The 12,267-nt window shown below is 45.7% G+C and overlaps 1 long non-coding RNA gene across 1 annotated transcript; it reads right to left on the reverse strand.

The window, feature by feature from the left end:
- Positions 1-881: 881 nt before the first annotated feature.
- LOC105700727 lies at positions 882-12,135 on the reverse strand. The gene is made up of 3 exons (XR_001104152.2): positions 11,924-12,135; positions 11,503-11,666; positions 882-1,273 (listed from the first exon to the last, which is right to left on the reverse strand). It is a non-coding gene; the product is annotated as an uncharacterized LOC105700727 (long non-coding RNA).
- Positions 12,136-12,267: the final 132 nt, after the last annotated feature.

The raw sequence follows: 12,267 nt of genomic DNA on the forward strand, positions 1-12,267 counted from the left end.
CGGAGATTGTCGTTGTCGATTGATAATGGAAAATAATTCTCACTTAAAAATAATTCATGAATATGTGGAGGTGGAAGACCGTTCGTTTCGTAACACGTTTAGAAAGATTTTGAACTCTTACGATAATCCCATAGTGGGCCACGTGTATTTCCTGCAAAATCGTCTTTGTGGACCTCTGCCAGCAATAATAAACGACTGATCGTGTGGGAGGGATTTGAAAGGGAATTGCTTCTAACGTACATTTACCGTGAATAGTGAATGGCCGAAAGGATTGATGAAACATAAAACGCGGGCATATAGTGCGAGATCAACTCATCCGAGTCGATCATCTTGCTCCAGCAGCAAAGATGGATTTAATCGGTCCGATGTAAAACCTGTCACGTTTGCATCGACTGGCACTTCTTGATATCTCTTAATCTATACCTAATAATAGCAATTCACTAAGCGGATTCGGATTCTACACAAACTGGTGTAATTAATTTTTGACAAGAATCACAGCTGTCACCGATACTTGTTGACAATTCTGGTTACACTTTGTCCTTCGATTGGCACTAACAGCCTGCTAGTAGTAACCGTTTAAATGTCGGACAGTATCCGTAGTATTTGGCAGGCGGCATTAAATGTTGGCGAACCGAGAGGAGCTACGAGCTATCGGCTGACACATATAGTACCCGTTCCCAGTATAATCCATAAATAATTACTATCTGCGTGTGCACGAGCCTACAGGCGTGCATACCAGTATGATACCGTATATAAGCTCGGTACAAAATCACAGAAAATAGAAACAGAGTGAAACAAGCCAGAAGTAATTATTCTGCAGTTTCATGGAAAACATATTTTGTTGTTTCAATTATTTTTTAAAAAGTGAATACGAGAGAACATATAGATGACTATCGATTTTAATCATTAGAGATTTTTTGGAGTGTTCCAAAACCACTTAGTTCGACGCAAAAGATATTTCCATGTAGATATGCATGGCGCTCTTTTTGTTACGAGATCGCGTATAGGTTAGGTCGTTAATTTGTAGGATGGATTGGCAGCGTCGACGGTGGGCAAGTATTTCGGTGGATCCATTGGATGTACGTAGAAGTAGGTAGAGACTTGTAGATGTATATTGCTGCAGGCGGTGCACTCGATGAAAGGCCAAAGGCCTTGGGGGAGGGTCTCTTATTAGATTTTGGATGCAGCCAGAAGACCGAGTGACGGATGCTCCCGGTCGCCAGATCTCCTGGTCCTTATCTTTATCTTTATCCCCATTTCTGCTTTTCACTGACTAAAAAAGAAAAGATTTCATACCTGACACTGAGATTCCGTTTTTCATTTCAAAACGCACATCGCGAGTTACTAACTTTTTGAAATTTCAAATTTCAAACGGCCGGATTCGTGCCGCCACCTCGTGGCTGGGAAAGTACTCACTGGTTCCACTCGGAAGGGAAAAGACGCCATCTTGTCGACTCGAGACTCGCTCGTCAGCTTGAAAGTTTCATCCATAATATCTCGCGAGAAAATTGTATAATATCGCATTTGACGCTTGAAATAACTCCACGAGTTTGGAATCTGGGATTACAAGCCGATTTTCGGGATCTCGAAAATCGAGGCACAGTTGGTAAGTTCCGCCGTTGAGTTGCGGAAGAGTTCCTGTGGATGGAGTCGCCGCCTGACGGGGAAGGAGTGAACGAGCGGATTTACCGGCAGAGATCTACATTTCCGAGGAGTTTTCCCGAAATATTTCCGGCATTCGCGATCTGCCAAGAGTTATTTTCACCCGCGATTCGTTCGACTTGTATCCTGCACTGTGATCTTGAAAAATTGATAACCTATACCGATGAATTTACCTTTAACTAAATGTGTAAGACGATCGGAGCTGCACTAACCGTGGAATAAACTTACGAGTAGCGGTTTAGTAGCCCGCGTAAACGATGAAACAGGTAAAGAGCGACATTAAATCGTGCGTTCCCATGACGTCACGCGTTTCATCAAAACCACACGTCAGGACTAAAATAAAATAGCGTTTAAGCTTGATTCTGCACGCATGCCAACGGATTCGCCTGTTTTACGTCAGTTACCGACCGTGCGCATGGGATCGTAACCGAAAGTGCCAAAATTATGGTCTCAAATTGACCGAACTAATCTGCTACCCGCGCGTAATCTCGCCGGTTTACGATGCCAACTTCACGGTACAAAGGATTACGTTAAAGCAGTTTAGTCGGGAGGTATAACCTTGACAATCAGCCGCGAAAATCCGCCCACGTGGCGAAATCGATCCAGCTCGATCCAGAAACTTGAAGCTAACCTAAAATATAAACTCAGTGGCAACCAAGGAATATAAAAACTTTTTAATAAAAAAGGAAAACCGATTTCTGACACTACAAAGTAAAAAATAATGACGTACAAACTACTTATCTATTCACTACTTTCGATTTCTAAGTATTCATTGCTTGGATTGCTTTCAAATCGACAAAAAAAAAAAACGATGTGTATCGGTGTCTTCAATTTTATATTTATTCATGATGCGTTTTCTGTCAACCGTTCATGATTTCCTTTGTCTATTTCCGAATTTTATGATCGGATCATGAAACTTACATGGGGACCACTTTGAAAGTACCCTCTTTAAGACAAAAAAGGAATCGTCGAAATCTGTTAACCCGGAGAAAGGTTACGCGTGAAAATAAATATGTACCGGTCGAATTGAGAACCTCTTTTTTTTTTGAAGTCGGTTAAACAGTCAAGTTTCTTAGCGCTTTAATTACTCTTTATAGTGTCTTGTAGCATTGATGTACGAGTTAACGATAGAGACGGCCAGTTTCGGTATTAAATTCGCGTATTAAAGCGATTTCAATTACTATTTCTCGGAGATCGCGCGTCGGTAGTCGTCACTCGGTCGACCCGCAAGATGGCGGCACGCTCGCGAGTTCGCGGAAATTTCGGGATTCGCCGATTGGACGTCCCGGCATGCAAAAGCTCCAAGCTCGCTGGCGTCGGCGACCTTGCGATATTTTTGCATCGCTAAAAATAAATCCCACATTTTATAACGGCACCGACGAGCGCCGATCGGCCCAGACTTTCGCGGTTTTATAGCGTGTCGAGGGAGGGGGCGGTCGGATCGTAAATAAATATAAAAAACGCCTGTTTTCTAGAAAACAGTCAGCGGTCCATGTAAATATCCCTTTTCCATTTTTCGCCCGACAGACTAGCCGGCGCCCAGACGACGCAAACACGTTGCGTAAACGAATCGACCGGGAATATCGAATATTGAAACGGAAAACACGGGGGATAAAGGTCCCCAAACTTATGAATTTAATCGGCTTTCCCTATGTTCACCTCGTGGGAACGGGAAAAGCTCGAAGTTGTTGATATATCTTGCCTAATTATTGTTTAGGAGACTCTTAAAAGCACGAGGTGCGCGATCGCAGTGCGCCGAGTTATCACATGACTTTAGCTAACGTACTGGAGGATAAACGTCCCTAAACTCGTGAATTTCATTGTTTCCTTCTATGTTCACCTCGTGGGAGTGGAAGGAGCTAGGAGATGTCGATATATCTTGCGTAACTTTTTTTTAAACGATACTCAAAGGCACGAGGTGCATGATCGCAGTGCGCCGTGAAGTTGTCACATGACTTTGGCTGTTGTGCCCGCGAAGCACGAGACGTTGACAATTACGCGTCAGGTGGAAGCCTCGACAATGTTGACAGATCTGCAGGGAAGTTGCAAAATCACTTCGACCGGTTAATCATCTCTGTCGGTAAACAATTACGCGAAGAGAACGTTTCCAAGATGGCGCCGTTTCGGCGCGCTCCCGGGGGAGAGAGGGAAATTTCTCCGTCCGTTTTCCTGCCACTTTCTTTTTTTCCTTCGGGCTCTCGTTTGCATATCTATTTGAGGGGAATCGAGAAAAAGTTACCGAAACGAACCTCTCTCTTGGGGCGACTTGTCGACCATTTTTTATGCCTTCGATTTACGGGCCGACAAATTCGACCGCGAATGGCGACGCCCACGCGGAACTTCCCTTTCCGGCCGATCAACTTTCGCAAATGCGAATTTCGTAGGAACTTCGTTACCCCTCAGATCCAATTATCCTTACGTTATTTTCGCCGCCCACGAGCCGTGAACCATGGAATAATTAACGACGGAATAATTAAAACCGATTCCGAGGGTTAAGAAAACTTTCCACGAGTGTTCTGTCCCCCTTTATTTACAAAAACGCTTCCCGAAAAATTGACATTCCTTTTAGCGAATTTTTCACATTCCTTCCTGCATATTCATAAAGACTCCTTTTGAAAATGGATATCTCCTTACCGAGGGATTTTTCAGTCTTCCAACTGTAATTTTCTTTTTAAAGACATTTTTTGAAAATTTCGCATTCACGCGGAACCGAAAGGACGCGTTGGCAAAATGCGACTTCAATGCATTTCAAATTAATCCCTCCGACCTTGTTCCCGATTGTTATGCAAATTACGGAGCCGCCCTCGGGGTGCAATCTCGAAAAGGGTTTAATCAAAGACAGGTAGGACAGTAACCGAAATTAATTGCATTAAATTCCGCGTGTTAACGACTCTTCTGTTTTCTTTTTCTTATTAGATTTCTAAATTAGCTTAGCGTTTTCAGGGGATCTTCGTTTTCCCACCAGAGGGCGGAATAATCTCGGGTTGTCCGTGGGTGGTGAACGATCGGATTCGAAAAAGTTTCGGCCCCTACAACCTCAAATCCCCTGCGAATAATTCGCTTTAACGAGCCGGGTGGGAACTTCACTCTCGAGATCCGGGAACGTCTCGGAAGCCGCCATGTTGGCGCAATAAATTTCAACGCCTCGGAACGGCGCTAACGCGTTTACGATTCTTCCCGTCGACAAGGTTACTTTAGTAATAATTAGATAAATCATTATTTGGTTAACGGCCGAGCGAACTCGAGGTTTCGGGAGTTTTCGAAGCCGAGTGGGAAGGGGCCGAGGGTTTAAAGAAAACCGACGAGGAGGAGTCACGCCACTCATCATTAAGGCGACGCGAAAGTGGCGTCTGAGAGATCGTTCATGAAACTTTCCTCCCAGCTGGGTCTACCGAATCGCTTGAAATTCTATCACACGAAAAGTGAGCCCCTAAGGAAGGTCATAACCCTTTGAGCGCTATGAACCCATAAGTGCGTTCGACATTTGGTCCAATATTGCTCGCACGCCCTGATGAAATTCGCCCAAACGCCAAAAGGACTTAGCGCTCAAAGTGTTAACACTCGTGGATATTTCAGTTTTGCTAAAAACAACAATTTTTAAATTTTCCTGAAGAACAATTTAAAAAATCAAAACCGAGCAATCGGTTGTAATCAGTTGACACCTGTTTTTCATGATATCCGGATTTTATTCTGTGCAGTTTATTTCTGAAAAACTCAGCCATTTCTAGTGTCGCCTCTCGTCAAGATGGCGGCGTCCCCGGGGGGCACTCGCGGAAGCCCCGAAGAAAGGGCACTTATGATGTGCGCGGGGTATTTATACCCTTGACTTTGAAGGGTAACTTTCTCGCGGGGCTTCCGCCACTCTTATTTGCGTACTCGGGTGGCCCTGCCCCTCCTCGAGGAGTTCGAGTTGGGGCGAAACGCCCGCCGAGCGGCGCCGATCATGTGAGCCGGCCGGAATTAACGCGGCGTGGTCGCGTTGGTATTTCTGGCGCGATTGTCCGGCGAAAAATAGACCTTAGACCGTGCGGATTAAAAGACGCCACTTGGACGATTCCGCCAAGCTCGATTACGGAACGTTTTCCGCAACTTTCCCGCGCTCGGGCCTCCTGGCTGCGTCCCCAGCGCTGCGCCCCATAGGTGCATTTTAGAGATGCGACCGAGAGAAAGTAAAGTAAGGAAGAAAAATTTTAAATGTCCCCTCAGTGGGATCGTCTAGAGGTGCAACGAGCAGAGGTGCACCTTAAAGAGACATTCCAGAGGTGCAGGTTGCAGGGGCCTCCACGTGGCTCCTCCGAGGCGCCCCACAAAGACGCGCCCTGATAGTCTGAGTGGTGCCCTGTAGAGGTGCACTGTAAAGATGCACCCTAAGGGTATTTTCTCAATGTGGCACTGTGGAAATATAATATGGAGGTGCACCTTAAACATGCAATCTAAATATGCCTTCTCGGAGCAGCACCTCGGATGCCCCTCGGGGATGACTCCGCCGAGGTGCAGTTCAAACTGTCAAAAAAAAAAACAAACAAATTCATTAAACCAAAGGAATATTTTCTTCATTCCGAGGATAATGATTTGCATTGACAAAATATTCGTTTGGGAATATTCAAAGAAATGTTTCTCCGGTTCGATGAGATTTTCGACTCAGCGATGGACTCCGGTAGCTCGCGTGGGGTCGATGCAAACAAGTGGACTCGGGCGAGGATACGCCCGAAATAGCGGCGATCAGTCGATGACATTACCGTGTCGGCCGAAGGTACGTACCTTCGAGCCTGTACATGCTACATACCAGAGAAGTGAGAAGATGCCTTAAGGTGTGCCAAAACTCGGCTCGACAATTCGGTAGGCGCGGGAGCATCAAGTCGAACCGCCCCTTCGACAAATACCAGACGATTGCGAGTCCCGACATCGAAAACCCTTATCGCTCAAGAGTTAACTAAACCAGCTGGCGCCGTTTCCACGGGAGCAGGCGACCCAATTTTCCCCTGAATCCGACATTCAAGAATAATTGCATATTCCCGGACCTTTTGTCCGGAGCGAATCGCTTCCTCGCGTTTCTCGCTCCCTGCTCGGAAACGTGGAGTGGAATGAAAACTCCGATTTCAGTGGGTGTTGAACAAGGCGACAGTGTTTTCTCTTTTTCTTTTTTTTCCTTTTTTCTTTTTTTTTTAATGGACAATTCTGATCAGGGGCCCGTGGGTGGTCGGGGCACTTTTAGAGGGGTGTAAGGTACTCGTGACCGGAATTTTAATTATGCTTGTAGGAGAATGCTCGTCGCTGATTGTCACGTGGGCAAACAACGCTCCATTGCGGCCGGAGTGATTTAAGGGGCGCTTTAGATCCGACGCCCACTCGGTCACCTCGATCGCGCTCTGGCAACAACTTCCAATCGCGTGGGTCGTGGATCCTCGACTTTTGGCCAAGTTCTTTGCTTCGAGATGCGAGACCGCCCGTCTGCCGGAAAAACGCCGAGGGCGTTTCGCAATATCGAGAATCGGCCCTGAAGTCAAGTCGCGAGGAACTCCAAGATGGCCGCCGCCTTAAAGGACCCCTTCGCACATAATTTCGTTCATTTCCTGCACTTCCCTAAACTCGTAAAAGTGCGTCGAAACGTAGTAACATTTAGCATTGACATTTGAATACAGGGAATCATTGTCGCGTCTCGTAATATTTTAGAATCGATCCTGAAATTAAGACGCCAGGAACTCCAAGATGGCGGCCCCCGTAAAGGACCCCTTTGAATTTAATTTCGTTCATTTCCTGCAATTTCCTAAACTCGTAAAAGTGCGTCAAAGCGTAGTGACATTTGGCATTGACATTTGAATATCGGGAATCATTGTAGCCTTTCGCAAGACTCTTGAATCAGCCCTGGAATTAAATCGTAAGAAATCCCAAGATGGCGGCCAAAGCGCCTTAAATATAAAATTCCCCAGAGTACCCGAAATGTTTTAAAGTGCATTAAAATGTAGCGACATATAAATACCGAGAAGCATTGTTGTGTCTTGAACAGAGGACGCATTGAATTTCGAAGAAAAGGCACGAAATACGTGGGCAGGATTTGTATCAAACGCTCTTCGGCGTGGTAATTGAACCGCAATGGCGATCGATTTATGGGTTTCCATAAAAATGTATGAGGGAGGGTTTCCACCGGCCTTTCGGGGCGCCTCATTTTTCGGGGGCTGATCTAATTGCGAATCCGCCGAGGGGAAGGGTGAGAAGGGGTTTGCGATCGATCTGTTTCCATCAAGGTATGCCGATTTTACGAAGTGCTCGTAAAAAAAGTCCCTGTAAACGGGGCGCCTGAGAGGGTTGTAAAAAAAGACCAGGCAAGTACCTAAAATCTGAACCTTTTACCGGGAGGCAATTTTATCCACCTTATCAAAATGAATATTCACGAGAACGGTGATATTCACTTTTTTCGACATCTTTTTTTTTTCGGGGGATCTAACCTTCGCCCGTTACATCACTGCAGCTTACAGCAGTGCATCCGTTGCAGCTGCAGCAGGGCTTGCACATGCCAAGGTAATTCTCTGGCATGGCGGATCGATGGAAATAACTTTATGGACAATAGCGCTATCGGCCATCTGGGCGTTTAATATTTTATTATCTCCGTGAAGTCCGACCAACGATCCATTACGACTCCTCCGAACTGCTTGTTAATCCCCGATAAATGTAACCCTAGACCATTTCGAAGGATCCACACGACCCTGGCACTGTTAAAAACAATCGTAATAAATTGATAAACCATGTACTGGAGATTTCGGATAGGGGGTAAAGTTAAAATTCTGACGTTTTTCATTTTTTTTTCCCTAATCTTACAAGCACATTGGACAAAAAATCCCATGAAATAATCAAGATATTTAATTTCACTAATTTTTAATGACGTTCACGAGTAGGATTTAGAAATTTTTCTTTTTCATTTCATCCGTCGGATTAATGGTGATTTTTTTTTTTTTCGATCGGGGGCATTGACAGTCGGCCCGAGTTTTGGAAATCTCGGCTCTCGAAATATCGTCCGGCACGAGAGCGGACACATCTGGGAACTCCTCGAGATCGACGATTTCGGATTCTCTGGAATAAATCACGGGGAAAAACGGAAAGCCCAGGGAAAATAAAGAATCGGGTTCGGGCCACCTAGGAGTCCCTCGTTGATTTATCCCTCTTAAAAATCGGGATGGCGAGGTCGCCCAGGAGGATCCCAGAAATATCCCATGGGATTGGGTAATCTCGCGGATCCCCTCTCCCTTCTCATGGCCGGAACTTCCGGTGTCGACTTCCGCTTCTTGACCATCCAAACCCCGGTTCATTTAATTTTCAAATAATCGACTAAGTGGTAATCCAATTTATTATTCATTTACTGAAAATAATTTAATATCCACGTCGAGTCTTGTCGATGCGCCGAAAGGAAAAAAGTAATGACTTTTATTTCCTTTTTTTTAAGTCATCGCCAGAGGAAGTTGAAATTCCAAGGTTCGACGAAATTGGGGCACATTTGGAAGTCTCGAGTTTCTTAGGGATTATTATTATTATTTTGGGATTTCTTTTTTTGTAATTATTGTACTGCTCGCGGGAACGGCCGCGTGATTTTTTTTTCTAGTTTCTATTATGCGAGATAAATTTCTAGCGGAGGATAAATGGAGGCTGGCAAATTTCTCCTGTCAAACTTCCCTTCGAAAACGTGCCGCGGGTTCGGAGTATGAAGTTTCTTGACAGGCTCGGCTCTCTCAGCTAATACGATTTCTCCGGCGGAAATCGTGACGCGAATCTTCGCGTACGAGCGCCGAACAAACGCGAAAAAATGGGAGCGTTTCGAAAAACTTCGCCGAAATTTCATTCCAAGGGGCAAACAAGGAGTGAAAACGGTCGGCATTTCTTATTTCTGGATAATAACAAAAATTGTATGGGTATCTTGCGCTCAACCCCCAATATTTCGACCTATGCCCCATTATCTACAGAAGAACTGTCCGCCATTTTGTATTTCCCCAGTTCCGCACCCCGAGAAGAAAATTTCATCTAGCAAAAGAAATACTTTGTCAATAAATTGGAAGCAACAATTCCTTGAAATTGTGTGAATTTATTTCACTTTATTCCAGTCAAATAATTATTCCTTGAGTTAACAAATTATTTCATTGGTAAAGAGATATTTCTGATTCAATGCCATTTTTTTCTCGGTGTGCATGTAAATTGTTAATGTTTGGGGAAAACGTGGTGGAATTTATAAATATGTCATTTAATTGAATGAATATCGATAAAAGGTGGAGGAGAAAGGGGTTTTTTTACTTGGGGAGAATTAAGCTTTTGACAATTAGCGTTAGGGAAACCCGCGTCGCCAAGATGGCGGCGGGATGCTCGAAACGTCTACAAGACCGACGACAACTTGGCATCTGGTCGCGAAATTAATGTCCCGTCGAGACGTCCTTTGCTCTTCGCCGAAAGGAACCGGCGTCGAGTTTATCGCTCTCTATACAGAATATTCGATTTGAGGGATTTTGAGGGATTCGCGGGGAATTTTGGCCGGCAGGACGTGGCTTCGATTTCCCGCCGGGAGGTCGAGGATTAATGTCGACGCTTGGCGTCGTTTGGCTCCTTCGAGTGGGCGTTGGTAACGACAATTCGAATTTCAAAACATCCGCATTCAGCCTCGCGAAACCCCGCGGTAATTCGATTGGATAACACTCTACGAAAGTGGTCCTTCGAGCCATGCGAGAATCCGACGAAAGGCGCAAGAAATCCGCCATCTTGAAATCGAGTGCTTCCCTCTCTTCGCTCCCCACCGCGTAAAAAAAGAATTCATTCACCGAAGAGATATATTGTACATTCAAAGAATAATTATTTAAGCAAAATAAACTCAAATAAATGCTCGCAATTCCGAAGATATTAGGCGATATTTTTAAAATAATTCTTCGAATTAACGAATCATTTCTTCGGTTCAATTGGCAGATTTGTCCTCGGTGCGCGTACGCATTCGAAAATTCTCACATTTCGGAAACCCTTGACGAGGGAACACACTTTCCCAGAACATCCGTCTTCGTTTTTGGCCCCCTTCGGGGACCACTTTAGAAATTTCCCGGAGAAAGAATCTCGGAGGAAATTCATCGGAGGATTCTCGCCCGAGGGGAATGAAAAATGTGGAGCAGAAAACTCGGGGATTTTCCCGACGGACTTGAGTCAGACGTCGACGGCCTTGCGGAACGAATCTTTCCGACTTCTGCCCAGAGTCGAATTTGGCTGGCTGACGGAGAACGTTTCGATATATCTCGCCAGGGAGGGCGGAATTTATTGGTGGCCGGTTAATTCAGCCCGTGAGTAACATCGGCTGGAGCCGTAAACAAGAGGAACCCGAAGAGGAACCCGAAGAGGACCCTGAAGAGAGCCCTGAAGAGAACCCTGAAGAGGGGCCTCAACCTTAAGGCTGTTGCCAGCTGACTCTGCCGCCTCGCGCCCTCGGCAGCGAAAATAAACAAAAAGATCGTTGAATCCCGAGATCGATGTTTCCCTGATGACGAGGGCGTGACGCAAACGCTTGTTATACATGCAGTTACGTCGGGGCCGACCCGCGACCTCGAAGAGCCTCTTCGCCTCTTCAGCAAGGGATTTAAATCATTCTTTAACGACCGGCGAAGGTGCGATGTGCCGATATTACGTCAACGTCGCCCGGAATTATGATTCCGGAATAAGCCCCGCCGTTCTTCGGCATCTCTACTTCCCTCTTCAAGAAGCAGCACCTCCTTAAAGCCGCCAGATTCGCGGTATAAAAAAAGAAAATTAAATAAAACGGAAGTGAAGTCGGAGACAAATTCCCTCCAGGGGAGAAAGTCGCGATTAATAGGATTCGTAAGAGACCTTGATGAAGAACCTGAAGAGTCCTCGAAGTAGAATGCCAAGATGTGTAAAACTCCATAAAGACTCGTTTCATGCCGAGGGGTGAAAAGAAGAGAGTCTTCATGGTGCTCATCGCGGGATCCGTGCGTACACTTTGCCAGAGAACCTGAAGAGCCACGTGCTTCCTAAGGAATATAAGCAGAAGAGGATGTCTTCAGGGTATTCTCCAGGGGATTAGTAACGCATCTTGTTGGAGAACCTTAAGGTGAAATGAATGGAAAAAAACTGAGTGCACCGAATTATCTGAAACTATAACAAGTGATTACGGATGCCCTAAGGAAGAACGCCATGCTCGTAAAATTTCATTTGTCGAAAAAAAATGTTTTTTTTATTGCTAATACTTTTCACTTTTTAGTATGTATATGTGACACTTTCATATCACCTTAAGTATCCACAAAGTCGCATTTCGCGAGGAGTATAAGTTGCGGAGGAGGGTCTTCAGGGTGTCCATCAGGGTCGGCTGGTGAACGATTAGGCGTGCCTGCGTTTGGCGTAGCGTTTTGGCGGTGAAAACGACTCCCAGGCGGAATTTGGGGAATCGCTGGCGGGTTCCCTAGGTGCGATCGTGGCCATCTCGACTCTCGTCCCTGAAGAGAGCGACGGGAGCGCGGAGAGCGATGAGAGCGAGAGCCGCGGAAAGGGGTCCGGGACGAGGAGCGAGGGGGGAAAGTACGCTTTTAGACGCGGAGCGTCCACGACGTCGCGGCGCCCCGAACAGTAGTCGCG

Source organism: Orussus abietinus, unplaced genomic scaffold (assembly GCF_000612105.2).
Source record: "Orussus abietinus isolate OABI.00-Male unplaced genomic scaffold, Oabi_2.0 scaffold29, whole genome shotgun sequence".
Lineage (NCBI taxonomy): Eukaryota > Metazoa > Arthropoda > Insecta > Hymenoptera > Orussidae > Orussus > Orussus abietinus.